The sequence below is a fragment of the Squalius cephalus genome (assembly GCF_949319135.1).
Source record: "Squalius cephalus genome assembly, chromosome: 23".
Classification (NCBI taxonomy): domain Eukaryota; kingdom Metazoa; phylum Chordata; class Actinopteri; order Cypriniformes; family Leuciscidae; genus Squalius; species Squalius cephalus.
This window is the reverse complement of record NC_137144.1, coordinates 29,877,555-29,894,465: the sequence shown is the minus strand read 5'-3', so window position 1 is coordinate 29,894,465 and position 16,911 is coordinate 29,877,555.

The following is a 16,911-nucleotide window of genomic DNA, read 5'->3' as shown; positions in this document are numbered from 1 at the left end:
GCTAAAAACGATATAAATACTGTTCGTTTTCTCACACAAACCGCTCGTTTCGTGTCTTAGGCCATCAATGTGTAACTTACGATGGGGAATTGTTTAATTTGGACGATGGGGAATTGTTTCAATTTGGACTCTGTGCATCCTCTTTGAGACCGTGAGTCCGTGACAGACAAGAACGGTTTGACCTAAAAATATAAAAATTTAAACTACTGCGGAAAAAAAGACACCTACATCTTGGATGCCCTTGAGGTAAGCTAAAACATACCAAAATTGTATTTCAAAGTGAACTATCCGTTTAACTAGTTGACGCCTAATTTGCATACAGAACTTCCCCAGTTAATGCCTTACATCAAGAGTCTTTCCCCCTGAAATGTAGAAATCTAAATTGGTGAATTTAGAAGAAATCTACAGATGCAAACAGATGGAGGATACACTCTAAAAAATGTAGTAAATCTGAGTAACTGCATCTGGTACATTAATACATAAAACTGAGTAGAAATAAGTTAACATTAAACAATAAAAATAACAATATTTATAAATTAACTTTTTATTTATGAGTAATTTAACTTTTTTTATTTCCTCTAAACCTTTATAAAATAGTATTCCATACAACCACATACATGACATTGGCTTTTATTGAATTTTTACTCAGTTATTTTAGTAAGTTTAATTCAAACAATCAAGTAAGATTTTCTGAGATTTTATTAAGTTAATAAAGTTAAATATTTCTGTAATATTTACTAAGCCACAGAATATTTTTTAGAGTGTAGTAGGTTTAAAACAAACTCCATCTAAATGTGGATTTTGAAGGTTTTATTTGATGATGATACAGTCCTCCCTCAAATGTGAAACTAAGTCCATGTCAGTCACCATCAGTTATTGTGTATGTGTGTGTGTGTGTGTGTGTGTACATGCATAAACATCTACAGGGACATGGACCTTCAGAAGGTTGCCCGCTGTAAGGGAGGAAGGAGAGACAACCAGGGAATGGAAGTAACAGATTTTATTTTGAAGTAGAAGACCTTTTTTTTTTTTTTATTGTATTAAATTGCTGTATTTTTGTATTTTGTCAATCATTTTTGCAGTGATTTTTTTCAGTAAAGTTAACAAAATAGCAGCAACAGCCCTCTTCAGTTTAGAGTGAATATTTGTGTTGATTTTAAAGTGTTATGTATTCTGATAACACCAAAATAATTAAAATTATGTAGTGCCTTGTGCAAAAATAAACAAATTATTAGTAAAACACGCCCCTCTGCTTGATGCAGTTATTTAGGTTATTCTAAATATATACTTGAAACTAGTAGCATCTTTTGAAAATGAAACAATTGCGTGAGTTTGAGGAAGATAAAATTTATTAACTTTTTTAATTAATTTTTTAAAAAGAGTTTCAGAGTTGCGTTAATATATATATACTTTTTTGTTTAAAAAAAAGGAAAAAAAAACACGTAATCATGAGAAGTGCCCTTTATTTCACTTGAGCCCCTGCCCCTCAAAATGTCTGTGCACGTCCCTGGTTACAAGTAAAGTAATGTGTTACAAGTAACATGCATTACCTAATCAGATTACTTTTTGATCTAACAAGTAATTAACTACAAGTAATGTGCATTACCTAATCAGATTACTTTTTGATCTAACAAGTAATTAACTACTTGTTAACTAGGTAATGTGCATTACCTAATCAGACTACTTTTTGATGTAACGAGTAAAGAAACGCATTACAAGTAACATGCATTACGTAATCAGATTACTTTTTGATGTTATGAGAAAGGAAACTTGGCCATCTTGGTTTGGAGGGGAAAAAAATCGAAACACAAAGGCTTGCCACTTGGTTGCAATTTATAGGATGATGCACCAGGGTCCAATGAAGAGATTGATGTGCAACTTTGCCATAAAAACACGTGCAAATTCAAGAAAATGCTTTTTTAATAGCTGTCCACTGTAGTGACCACTATGCGTGAAAGGGTTAATGTCGAGTGCTGTTAAAGAGCAGCGTGTCTGATAATTTATGTTCCACAAATTTGTGTTCAACAAAGAGTCTGAATAAATTTGATTATTTTTTATTTAGTTTGGTCTATTTCACTGACATTCTTCTATTGTGGTTTAGAATTACAGTCCTGGCAAAATATAATTGTGAATTATGAACATTAAGAACATTTTAAGAATCAAGAAATCTCTAATAGCACAAAAGAGAAAAGAGTTGATTAGTTCATCTGTGAGGCTGAAGACTTTAATGAACACCAGATGCATCTTTAGATCCGCTTCATTCTCTGACACTAATTCTGCTGCATGAATCAGGACAGGTTAATGTGTGTAAGCTCAGTGTAATCTACTGTAAACACACAAGAGAAAGGTGTTTAATTTGATGATCTGGTACTAGAACACTTTACTGAACACCACTATTACACGCTTCATTGTTCATTAGTGTTTTAGACCTATAAGAGGACTAAACACATACAGTATAATGTCATATATAATGTCACACATGCACAAGTTTAACAGTCTTTTAAAACTCCAGCATAACATTACAGGACAACACACATATTGAAAGTAGAAACTGATTTACTGGCCAGATTGAGTGAAAGATTAACACTGAATGTCAGGATGAATGTGGCCAGAATATCTGAGCATCTCCTGAAGCAGACGAAGAGATTTCACTGTCATGATGACGGTCTGGAGAATGACCAGTAGATGAAGCTGTTGCTCAGGAGAACACCGTCACACACACACACACACACACACACACACACACACACACACACACACACACACACACACACACACACCAGCAGAGACACTATAGAGTTATCTAGAGCTACAGAAGCTGTGGAGCTGAACATGGGACTGTGAAATACTAAACTTTATACTTTCTGATGACCAGGACTCTCAGATATGAGGATCTCCACTTATAATCGTATAGGCTTTAATATCTTTAGATATCCAGTTGCGGTTCAGAACGGGTTGGAGGTTCAGAGCTCCATCAGGACCAGAAGTGGATTGTTTGTAATGAACAGTAAACTCCTGTGATTTAAAGAGTTGAAGGTGAAGTTTCTCCGGGTGTAAAGCAGCGCTGAGTTCTTCTGCTCCTGATCTTCTTCTGCGTGAGAGAGTTTTAATGCATGGATGCCTTGAGCTTTAGTGGCCTGCAGTTACTCAGAGGCCAGATGCATGATGGGATTGAATGGACTGATCTTCACACTCATTGGTTCAGTTCAAGCACAGGTCAGACTCTTTAACTAGACTAACCTGTCAGTGATTATTACCAGCTTCATTCAACTCAGTCTTCAATTAAACTTTATACGGGCCAAACAAACTCCTGTGTGTTTCTTATTCATTCTGTACGGCTAAATCATCAGAGACTGGCGTAGGCTTTTCATGGGTTTAAAATGTAAATCTGTTGACTGAAAAATGAACCTCACTATCCTGGAGAAAATGAGTTTGTGTTCAGAAATGAAGCTACAAAAATCCCAGGGTGAGGAAACAAGTTTGACCGGTGTCTAATCTGGAACATCTTCATGTTAGAACAGACTCTGTTCTGTCCATACTAGTGAACCTGATGAAGCACTGACCATATTTCACATTCATTCATGTGAAACATATTTCTCTAAAACAGGGGAGATGTGTGTGCTGTGGTCAGATGAGTCCATGTTTCAGACTGTGAGAAACAGACATCGAGTTCTCAGTCCCAGAGACAAAAGGGAACATCTATACTTTCATCAGCGACGGGTGCAAAAGCACAAATCTGTCTGAGTGAGCAAATAATTTATGTAATTTGAAAGATGTAGTCATTGTATTATGTGTGTGTGTGTGTGTGTGTGTGTGTGTGTGTGTGTGTGTGTGACATGAGTTCACTGTTATGACGGAGTCATGAATGACCAGATGGAGCTGTTACTGTAAACACAGATGATCTCTCATTTCAGACACTTTAAAGGAACACTTCGACTTTTTGGGACTTTAGCTTATTCACCGTATCCCCCAGAGTTAGATAAGTCCATACATATCTTTTTCATCTCCGTGCGTGCTTTAAGTCTGTTTGACGCACCCACCGCTAGCCTAGCTTAGCACAAAGACTGGATGTAAATGGCTACAGCTAGCATACTAATCCCAATAAGTGGCAAAATAACGCCAACATTTTCCTATTTACATGTTGTGATTTGTATAGTCACAGTGTGTACAAATAACAAGGTCATATGAGACACAGACATTTTTTAAACGTTTAAATACTGGGAACTATTTTCTCAGAAGGCGAAGCACTGCTACTTGGGCGGAGTGATTAGCGCAGCACCCGAGAAGCGCCGTGGTGAGGAGCAGAGAGTTCGCTCAGAGTTGGAGTAATAGAGTCAGCAATTACTAGATAGTAAATGCAAAGTTTACAATCATGGGTGTTCGCTGTATTGTAAAGAGCTGCGACAATAAACTGGAATTCCAACCAAAAACGCTGACCTGATGAATCAATTGCTACTTGCTCTGGATATAGATCCAAACACACCTGTAGACATCATCAAGGACTATCGCGTTTGCTCAGAACATTTCACTGAGGACGACTATTTAGAAAAAATTGAATTTGCCACACGGAGCATGAAACGTGTGCTGAAGGATAACGTTACGGCCATCCCATCGATAGTGAAGACAGGACAAAGTGGATCACCTGCGGCTGCGGTAAGTGTTCCGTTATGTTTTTAGATGACTAGCCTACTGTTACAGTGCCATTAGCTAACGTTAGATGTAATGTAACCTTCGTGACACTATTACATGAATAGGGTGCTCACTATATAAGTTCTTCCCGGGCTCCATGTATCCCCTGTAATGTTAGTATTGTGTTGTCACAAACGCGCTCTATCACCCCAATAACAAATAAGCGGCGCTAAAGGTAACTTTCAGGACTGAAGCCTTCAACTTGCTAATGAATTGGAGGGTGGGATGGACAGTTTTCATTTTTGAGAAACAGTGACCTTGTTTGTGAAATAGTAGGCTACTCCTGTTCTGATTCTCCCCTCAACCTCAGTCTGTTCGGCATTGTCTATCAGCTTCCAAAGTTTGTAACTCCTCGTCTGTGTATTCTGGCTCAAAACGATATGGTTCTGGATCTTGGTTTGATACCAAATAAAAATCCTCTGACAATTCATCAAAGTCAGCCATGATCACGAATCACGTTCGCTACTAGCTAGTCACGTTGGTTTTGTTGACGGAACGGCGCTTCTCGGGTGCTGCGCTCATCACTCCGCCCAAGTAGCAGTGCTTCGCCTTCTGAGAAAATAGTACCCAGTATTTAAACGTTTAAAAAATGTCTGTGTCTCATATGACCTTGTTATTTGTACACACTGTGACTATACAAATCACAACATGTAAATAGGAAAATGTTGGCGTTATTTTGTCACTTATTGGGATTAGTATGCTAGCTGTAGCCATTTACATCCAGTCTTTGTGCTAAGCTAGGCTAGCGGTGGGTGCGTCAAACAGACTTAAAGCACGCACGGAAATGAAAAAGGTATGTATGGACTTATCTAACTCTGGGGGATACTGTGAATAAGCTAAAGTCCCAAAAAGTCAAGTGTTCCTTTAAAAGAAATGGAAAGGAAAATCACTGTTTTACTGTCAGCAATATGATGATAAAACTTTCCCTGCAGGATTAAACAACTGATAGTCTTGGGGCCCAACAGATAAGCAATTCTGTTAAACTAAATGAACTTTAACATCAGTTTAAACAGTAGGACAGAAAACAGGTTGATCTGCTTGACAAACATGTTTTAATGAAGTTGAGAGACGCTATTGTCTGGGATGGTTCTCGGGTGTCCCACACTCATTCCCATTCTATGATGATTATTTGCTTGGGATGTGATCAACCCAAATGATGCAGAAACAATGATGTTGACTTTCTACAGTTATATTGATAATATAAGCCAATTTGAGCTCATTCTAAAATATACGTTGCAGTGGAATCTGGGTCGAGGTAGACTACAATTTCTTACACATGCTTCAGTTCTTATGGTCAAAATTATTTATTCAATTCACACACATTTATTTGTAGGCTATAGCATCTTTCACAATACACAGTGTTTCAAAGAAGCTTTACATACAATGCATGTCTACATTACACTTTAGAGAGATACATTTTTTTAAGCTGAGATAATGGGTGATAATCTTTTTCTTTAAATTTACATTTTAATTACAGTGGTGTGTATTAACCAAATGTTTATTTTCACATGTGCATTCATTGAATTAAATACATTTATTTAAAGTCTATAAACTAAAAATGATAGTGTTTGATCTTTCACTAAATGTTTGTCCTTCAATGAAAATGAAAGAATTAGAAAGTTTACTCTGTTCTTCATCCAGATTTGTTTTTAAAAGTGAAAAACACATGAAATCTAATGTTTTCAACTGTTGAAGTGTGTTTGAAAGAGCAGCGATTCAGATCCATTCCTTCACCATAGCCGTTTTTCCTTTGGGTGAATATACACCACCATGACCCAAATTTGAGGGAATTCATCAGGCAAATAAAGCAGTTCAATATCGTGGCCACTAGGGGTGGAACGGTACACAGAAGTCACGGTTCGGTTCATACCTCGGTTCAGACATCACGGTTCGGTACGAGTTCGGTACAATGGAGGGAAAAGCAAAACAAAAATGTAGAAGGCAATTTTTTTTTAATTGTGCATGTCTCAGGCTGTACCACCAAAGGAAAATAAATATCTTAAGCCTTGTATTCAATGTATATTATAAATATACAAATATTTTACAAAGTATATAAAAAATATTTTTTTTTCCTTACAATTTTAATTAACACTAACTTTATTCTCATCTGAATTATAAATTTATTTCTGTATAAAATATTACTACCATTTGATTTTATCAACAATTTTGATTTTCTTTTTTAATCAATGTAGAATATAACTTACTCACTGTGTTGTGTGACAGTAGGCTACAGTTTGACAAGAGTTTGTTTGACAAAAGCACAATGTTGTGTTTTATTGCGAGTAAATATAAGTAAACAATTTGCAGTTTGAATGATATCCTATAAACAAAATGACGGAGTATGTTTTTATGTTTCCACTGTTCGATCGCGCCTCTCTCTCTCTCACACACGCGCACGCACGGACTCACTCACACACAATTGCAAACTTGACATCGCAGCCTGTCCATCATAGCCACGGAGCTTCAGAGCAGAACCGTTTAAAAACATATTCAACAGCTCTGCTTCAGAGCTAAGGTGGAGCTACAAATTAGCTGTCCCTAAAGAACCCGTGTATCTAACAGTAGTTCCGCATTACATTAATTAGTTTGTACGCGAGTTATATTTATTTTTATACCGTGTATTCTCCGTGTATATTCATGCACCGAACCGTGACACCCGTACCATTTCGGTTCAATACGAATACATGTACCGTTCCACCCCTAGTGGCCACACAAGGTTTTTGGCAAGGTTACCAACTCACACTGTAGGAGTGGATCGCATGCGATAAAAAGCAGAAGCTCACGATGTATGTGCTCACACTATACGGCCGATGCGAGATTTAAAAACACTTAGGTAGATTATCCAATGAATTATAGGCCTATAATTATACTTCTGAACAGTCTATGATATGTCGCAACAATCAGTCATCAATGAAAATTAAGAGCAGCTTCCTTTCAAAAGCAATTTGTTTAATACAAAATACTTCTCTTTTTTCCCACAACATACTATAGCCTAAAAGGGCCACAAGAGAATTAAGAAAATAAATTAAGACAGTTGGGCTTTATACTCTACCGTTATCAACATTGAAGATTTCCCCTTGCTGTCTCTGAGAGAATATGTGCCAAAAGCTTGTCAGTTTTGACTTCCACTCTCTGTACTGTGGGTAATTGACTGGGGTTCGAGACTTCTTCACCAGCTTTACTGTCGTGCAGAGTTTGCACATCGCTTGAGTTGATCCACTGACTCGCTGTAAGGATTGCTCAGAGTCGGTAAGATCCATTTGCAGCTTTTATTTGATTTAAGCAGACAATAGTAGAAGGGGACAGGCAAAGAGTACTCAGATTCACAAGCGTAGAAGTCCAGGCCAGGCAGAGATTCGTCAAAACACGGTAAACAGTCCAGGATCGAGGGAGCCAGAGTATAATCGAAAGCCGAGGAGACAGTCCAAGGTCAAGGTAGCCAGAGAGTGATCGAGATATCCACAAACTGTCCGAGATCTAAACCAGCAAGAGAAAACACGTAGATAATGCTCAGTAAGAACGCCAGGGCAATACAATACTTCGCACTGAATGAGGGTAGAGAGCTGGTTATATACAAGAGCAAATGGGATACAGGTGTGAGGGCAATCAGTGGTTAACAGGTGTGTGTTTAATCCAGATAGGCTGCATGATGGGAATTGTAGTTGTTAATACTCAGGAGACGGTTCCCTACATGGATGTGACGGAGGTGATGTAGGAAACTCCTGCGTTACAGAGCCCCCTCCCTGCGAGCGACTCCTGGCGCGAGAAGGTAATCGGCGACGGGGTCTTCCACGAGGTCGGGGAGCAGGTTTGCTGGGGTGTGCTTGGTGGAATTCCTCGGTAAGTGTGGGGTCCAAGATGTCCTTAGCCTTGATCCAGCACTGCTCCTCTGGACCGAACCCCTCCCAGTCGACTAGGTACTGTAGGACGCTACCTCTGCGCCTGGAATCAAGCAGTTCCTTTACCCGATATGCTTCTTCGCCATCTACCAGGACTGGAGGAGGGTTTTGTGTTGTGGGTTCATCTCTTGTCCCTCTCTTGGGATGGACAGCAGGTTTCAGCAGGGAAACATGGAATGTGGAGGCGATGCGATAGTTAGCGGGAAGTTTCAGGCGAAACGAAACTGGAGTAACTTGTTTCAGGATCTGGAATGGACCGACATATCTGGGGCTGAGCTTGCGGCAGGGGAGCCGAAGCTTGAGATCCTTTGTGGACAACCATACCCATTGGCCTGGACGGTACTGGGGGGCTGGTCGACGATGCCGGTTGGCGTGGCGTTCCTGACACCGAACCGCATGTAACAGGTGGGTATGCGCCTGATCCCAGACCTCTTCACTCCTTTGGAGCCATTCGGTAACGGAGGGGAGTTCAGTGGGTTCCCCGGACCAAGGGAAAAGCGGTGGTTGGAAGCCCAGAATGCACCGAAACGGAGTTAAGCCAGTGGCGGGTTTCACCAGGGAGTTCTGCGCATACTCTGCCCAGAACAGATATCGACTCCACTCTGTTTGTTGTCGCTGGCAGTATGTGCGAAGGAACCGAATGATGTCCTGGTTCAGACGTTCTGTATGCCCGTTGGATTGGGGATGATATCCGGAGGACAGGCTGACGTTTACATTGAGGTGTTTGAAAAAAGCTCCCCAAACTCTAGAGGTGAATTGCGGCCCTCGGTCTGACACGATGTCATCAGGCAGACCGTAGAATCGGAATACCTGGTTGCACAGGATCTCGGCCGTGGCGAGTGCTGTGGGCAGTTTGGGTAGTGCCACTAGTCTGCATGCCTTGGAGAAGCGATCGACTATGGTCAGTATGGTGGTGTTACCCTGGGATTCCGGGAGGTCGGTGATGAAATCTATGGCGATATGGGACCATGGTCGTTGGGGAATGGGCAATGGAGTTAGGAGGCCGGCGGGTAGTTGACGAGGTGTCTTGGAAGTGTTGCAACTGGTACAGCTTTGAAAATGGTTGGTGGTGTCTGCGAGTAAAGTGGACCACCAGAACCGGTTGCGGAGCAGGTGAACGGTGGCGGTGATACCAGGATGACCGGAACTGGGCGCCGTGTGAACCTGGTCTATGAGGCAAGTGCGTAGGGAAGCAGGCACAAACAGGCGATCCGGGGGGCAATTTGTAGGTGAAGGTTCCTGCTGATTCAATAGTTCGATTTCGGTGGTGATGTCCCATTGCACTGGGGCGATTAGTAGACTCTCGGGAAGGATATTCTCGGTACTCGTTGTTTGGGTTGTCTCCTCGGTCTGACGAGAGAGAGCGTCAGCCTTAGTGTTCTTGGAACCCGGTCGATATGTGATGGTGAACTGAAACCTGGTAAAGAATAGGGCCCACCGAGCCTGACGAGGATTCAAGCGTTTGGCCGAACGGAGGAACTCGAGGTTTCTATGGTCTGTGAGGATGATGAATGGTTCCTGCGCTCCTTCTAGCCAGTGCCGCCACTCCTCTAAAGCCAATTTCATGGCCAATAACTCACGGTTGCCCACATCATAGTTGCGCTCCGCGGAGGTGAGCTTACGGGAGAAAAAGGCACAGGGATACATTTTCTCAGGCATGCCCTGGCGCTGGGACAGAACTGCTCCTACTCCAGTGTTGGAAGCATCCACTTCGACGATGAACTGGCGCGTGGGGTCAGGGTGCCGCAGGATGGGAGCAGAGGTGAAGCGAGCTCTGAGATCATCAAAGGCTTTGGAGGACTCGGGTGACCAGCTCAGGCGATGGTTGTGGCGTTTTGTCATGGCAGTCAGCGGAGAGGCAACTGTACTGTAATTCCTGATAAATTGACGATAGAAGTTTGCAAATCCCAGGAACCGCTGCAATTGCTTGACAGTTTGAGGAACTGGCCAATTCAGGACTGCCTGAACCTTCTTCTCGTCCATTGCCACACCCTCTGAACTGATGACGTATCCCAGGAAAGACGTGCTTGTGCGATGGAATTCACATTTCTCGGCTTTGGCAAAGAGCTGGTAGTGGATAAGTCGTTGGAGAACGGATCTGACGTGCTTTACGTGTTCCTCCATGGTTGAGGAATAGATCAAAATGTCGTCTATGTAGACGATCACCCACTTCTCCAGCATATCCCGAAAGACGTCGTTCATAAACGATTGGAAGACCGAAGGACTGTTAGACAAACCGAACGGCATGACGAGATACTCATAGTGGCCACTTGTGGTGGAGAAGGCCGTCTTCCACTCATCTCCTTTTCGTATTCGAACCAGGTTGTAGGCATTACGGAGATCCAACTTGGTATAATACTTGGCCTGACGAAGCTGTTCGAGGGCGGCTGGTACCAGCGGCAGTGGATACCTGAACTTGACTGTAACTTCATTCAACCCACGGTAGTCGATGCATGGACGCAGAGTGCCATCCTTCTTTTTAATGAAGAAGAATCCGGCAGAGGCAGGTGAGGTCGAAGGGCGAATGAACCCCTTGGCTAATTCCTCCTCGATGTACTTCCTCATGGCTTCGGACTCAGGCTGTGACAGGGGAAAGACTCTGCCCTTAGGCGGTGTGGCACCGGGTAACAGCTCGATGGCACAATCACTTGAACGATGCTCCGGAAGCTGTGCAGCCCTGTGTTTGCTGAAGGCGTCGGCCAGATCGGAGTATTCGGCAGGCAGATTAGGATCACTGAACCCGAGCGTGGAAACCTGGAGGGTCTGGTTAAGAGTGCGGTTGACCTTGGTCAGGCATGTTCTGTGACATGAGAGATCCCATTGGACAATCTGGTTCTCACGCCAGGAGATTTGAGGATTGTGTGTGCGCAGCCATGTAAGACCCAGGACTATGTGGTGCTTGGAGCCCTGGATAACATAAAACCTAATAGACTCGGAGTGAAGTGTTCCGATGTGTAGAATTACCTCTTCTGTGAGACGGTGAATCCTCCCCTCTCCTAAGGGCCGACCGTCTAGCGCCTCCACAGTTAGGGGAAAGTCACAAGGATTAGTTCGGAGTTTGTGCTGAACAATGAATTCATGAGACATAAAATTTCCTGCAGCTCCTGAATCTAGCAATGCTGTAGTGTCAATCTCCCTGCCATGAAGGGAGAGACGAACAGGTGGAATGAAACCGGGCCACTGATGGTTTGAAATACCCGAGGCACTCACCGGTTGAACCTGAGAAGGTGGACGAACCGGGCAGGTGAGTCTACGATGACCAGACTGACCGCAGTAGAGACAAAGGTGCTGCTGCATGCGTCGCTTACGTTCCTCGGGAGTGAGGCTAGTGAATCCCAGCTGCATGGGCTCTGAACCGAGCGTGTCGTCGGAACGTGCACGGTAGGAGGCTCGAGGAGTGCGTCGAGAGCGAATCAGGTTGTCGATTTCGATGGCCAGGTTGATGTATTCGTTCAGCGACCTCCCCTCGTCGCGACATGCCAGCTCAGATTGTAGTTCATTGGTAAGGCCCTTCCTGAACAGAGTCTTTAGAGTGTCCTCAACCCAATTGGTCTGTGCAGCAAGGGTACGAAACGTGAGGGCATAATCAGTGGTGGTTCTTCTCCCCTGTGTGTGACTGAGGAGACGTTCCCCGGGATCACCCTGTTCTGTGGGGTGTTCAAAAACGCTGCGGAATTCCGGGGTGAATGACGCAAACGTGGTAAAGGGGAATCCCTCCGTCCTCCAGATGGCAGTCACCCATTCCAGTGCCTTCCCGGTGAGGAGCGAACACACAAACGCTATTTTCCCGGAGTCTGTGGGATGTAGTGTTGGCTGTTGATCAAAGTAGAGGCGGCATTGGAGTAGGAAACCCTTACATCTCGCCGACGCACCGTCAAACTTCTCTGGAAGAGCGAGACGAGGATTGACAGTGGCGCTCGCAGTTGACGGGGAAGCCCCTGAGGGCTGATCGGTGGTGGCACTGCTCGCTGATACTTGCAGACCTCGTATGGCGTGCACGAGCTCATCGGTGAGCGTTGTAAGGTGCTCCAACTGACGCTTGTGCTGTACTAGCGCAGCAGCCTGCGCAGTTACTTCAGTGGTCAGCTGTGAGACGGCTGCTGGACCTGTGTCTGGCGAAGTATTCTGTAAGGATTGCTCAGAGTCGGTAAGATCCATTTGCAGCTTTTATTTGATTTAAGCAGACAATAGTAGAAGGGGACAGGCAAAGAGTACTCAGATTCACAAGCGTAGAAGTCCAGGCCAGGCAGAGATTCGTCAAAACACGGTAAACAGTCCAGGATCGAGGGAGCCAGAGTATAATCGAAAGCCGAGGAGACAGTCCAAGGTCAAGGTAGCCAGAGAGTGATCGAGATATCCACAAACTGTCCGAGATCTAAACCAGCAAGAGAAAAAACGTAGATAATCCTCAGTAAGAACGCCAGGGCAATACAATACTTCGCACTGAATGAGGGTAGAGAGCTGGTTATATACAAGAGCAAATGGGATACAGGTGTGAGGGCAATCAATGGTTAACAGGTGTGTGTTTAATCCAGATAGGCTGCATGATGGGAATTGTAGTTGTTAATACTCAGGAGACGGTTCCCTACGTGGATGTGACGGAGGTGATGTAGGAAACTCCTGCGTTACACTCGCCTTCATGGTTTAAAACGGAAAAAAAACTTCCATTGCATCTTCATTTTTATTCATCACTAATAGACAAATGATGGACAATGGTTCACATTTCCTATGATGATAAAATTAAGTAAATTATGCATACATGAGTAGATAAAGTGAAGGTTAAAAGTGAAAGAAGTAAATTAATAATCAAGCACTAACTGAATAAAAGAGGCGCTGGTGTATCTGTACACATGGCTTGGAAGACGTGGGCAATATTGTTTATTCATCGCCTTTCGTTCGCCCCTGTACACAGCACAAACACGGCACAAATTCGCACTGGGTATTTCCATGTCATGGAAGGATAGTGTTATACAGAAAGATTGCATACAGAAAGACCTTTAAAACTGTTGCATCCGCTTACTTTACGACTCTCTTAGAAGAGAACAAACACAACCCTAGGTATTTATTTGATACAGTGGCTAAATTAACGAGAAGTTAAACTTCAGACGTTTCCACACAGCCATAATTCATAAAGTTCTTTACTTGCAAGATTGATACTATTAGAGAGAAAATTCTAACCACGCAACCACAACATGTATGTTAGACCCTATTCCGACTGAGCTGCTGAAAGAGATGCTTCTAGTTGTGATAGATCGTTAATATTATTAGATCAAGGAAAACATCTTGGAGCGCTGCTTGCTGGAAGGACCTCTGTTTAGTAATCCCAGAAGGTGCTCTTTGGTTGGGTATCAAACTTGTATTTACAGAAAAAAGATCTGAGGCACTTCTAGTTAAAAAGCCTTTATTCAAACATGGCTCACTCTAGAAACTAGTGACTAAAACGTTTTAGACACTTTTAATGTTTCTAGATTGAGCCTTAATATTATTAATTCATCACTGTCATTAGGATACGCACCAAAAACTTTTAAGCTGGCTGATATTAGAACCTCTTATTAAAAAAACACAACTAAGTTACAGACTGATCTGGAATCTGCCTTTCCACTCAAAAATACTGGGAAAAGCAGTATCCTCACAACTATGCTCCTTGTTAGAAAGAAATGGTATCTGCGAGGGCTTCTAGTCAGGATTTAGACCGTATCACAGTACTGAGTACAGTATAAATATAAATGATTTGCTCCTATCATCCGATCGTGGTTGTATCTCTCTATTAGTGTTACTCGATCTTAGTGCTGCATTAGACACTATTGACCACAACATTCTTTTGAATAGACTTGAAAATTACGTTGGCATTAGTGGAATTGCACTAGCATGGTTTAAATCATACTTATCTGACCGTTATCAGTTTATAGCAGTAAATGAAGAGAAGTCTCATCAATCACAAGTTCAGTATGGCGTACCACAAGGCTCAGTACTAGGACCGCTGCTGTTCACTCAGTACATGCTACCTCGGGTCACCCGAAGCACAACGGTGCTATCGGTGATAACTAACCAGCATCAATTTGATAAATATTTGAACTTCATTGTGTAAGAAACATGGGGGAAACTAGCCTGGGTGCCAGCCCAAACCCCACCCACAACATTTTTTGGTCTGGAAGTTCGGTCTGGACTCGATCCGTTGAGGAGTAATTATGCTCGGCTCCCAGAAGGCCGAGCCAATCAAATTGCCAGGGCGGGCTTTAATCGATGATGGACAGATGATCTGCGGTTACGTAATCACCACGTCACCAAAAAGCGCTTGGGTTGAATTGGTTTTCAACAAAGATGACTGCAGCAGGAGAATTGAGATGTTTAGATTCTGCTATCGCATCTGTTATAAAAGAAATCGACAGCACATTAATTTTAAAAGACAAACAGCGAACCACAATCAAGGCATTTGTCGATCGGAAAGATTTGTTTGCCGTCCTTCCTACGGGATTCGGCAAAAGTTTAATTTATGAAAACCCTGTGGTCATTGTGGTTTCTCCTTTGGTCACACTCATGGAGTGCTTTATTATTATGTGTTATTACTCATTACTTTACTACGTCTTCCAGCGTGTGTGCAGTTGAGCTCGGTTGACAACTATGCTTCGCTCAACATACGTCACTTACTGCGTTGCTCTGATTGGTTGTAGGTCTATCCAATTGAGTGCAGAGTTTTTTTTTCCTGGTTCGGTTAAGACACGCCTCATAATAAAAGCCCTATGGAGCAGATCAGACTCACATTCTGCCTAGAATATGAGTATGACGAAGTCAGGCTAGGGGGAAACACTACGATGGCAAACAATCCTGCTGTCGGAATCCAACCCATAAGATGACAGGTGTTAATGTAGTGAAAAACTGATGAAATGTCAGTTCAAATTATTGGACAAAAACTTCCTCATGTAATAACCTAGAATACTGTCTAACACTTGATGGCTGCTCTGTTAAGTCTTCGTCATCGGTTAGGAACCTGGGTGTGTGTGTGTGTGTGTGTGTGTGCTCTTTGATACCAATCTTTCATTTGAAAGTCACGTGTCTAGTATCTGTAAAACTGCATTTTTCCATCTTAAAAATATATCTAAATTACGCCATATGCTCTCATTGACAAATGCGGAACAATTAGTTCATGCGTTCATGACCTCAAGGCTAGATTATTGTAATGCTCTACTGGGTGGTTGCCCTGCACGCTTAATAAACAAACTACAGCTAGAGCGCAGCAGCTCGAGTTCTTACCAGAACCAGGAAGTATGACCATATTAGCCCGGTTCTGTCAACACTGCACTGGCTCCCTATTAAACATCGCATACATTTTAAAATATTGCTGATTACTTACAAAGCACTAAATGGTTTAGCTCCGCAGTACTTGAGCGAGCTCTTAAAGCAACACAAAATAACTTTTTTTACCTTAAAATAAAGTTTCCAAAATCGTAAGTCGTAAAAGGCTGAAAGGCACTTCTGGATTCGCTTTGCAGCCCTATGTCTGCTGTAACCGCACTATGCAAGTTTGCCAGATCAGGTAGCGTTTCTGTAGTTCGAATGAGACATAAGAAACTACAAATTTGACTTGCTTTACGGCAAGCGTTACAATAGTTTTTCTTCGTTTCTGATGTCGCAATACATCATACTTTCATAAAAGCATGCAACATACTCTACCTTGCCTGAGGACATAGTTCATTCTAAAGCCGGCGCTGGATAAACAGCGAGCGTGCGTGCAATGGTAGGCTGCGGTAGGACAATTCCGCTTCCGACCTGTAGGGCACCGGAAGAGGAAAAGTTCTTTAGTGTTGCTTTAACGCATTATAGTCCTTCACGTCTATTGCCATCTCAAAATTCCAGCCAGTTAATAATATCTAGAATTTCAGAATCGACTGCTGGCGGTAGATCCTTCTCCTATTTAGCACCAAAACTCTGGAACAGACTTCCTAACATTGTCCCGGGAAGCAGACACACTCTGTCAGTTCAAAGCCAGATTAAATACACATCTCTTTGACCTAGCATTCACATAACACATTATAGACTTCTATAATTCAATGTTAGACTGCATATGGTGCTTTTCCACTGCATGGTACGGCTCGGTATGGCTCGGTACGGTTAGACTCGGCACAGCACGGTTCATCTCGCTTTAGCTCGGTCGCTTTTCCACTGCAGTTAGTACTGCTTCAAAGTGGGTGGGACTGATCGTTATGGCATCATCATATTAAATGCGAATTTTTCATTTCGTGTTCCCCCATCCACTCCTCGGCAACCAACGAGAGGAACGTCTGCACCTCATCCACTGACCACGATTCAGCCATTTCTTTTTTTG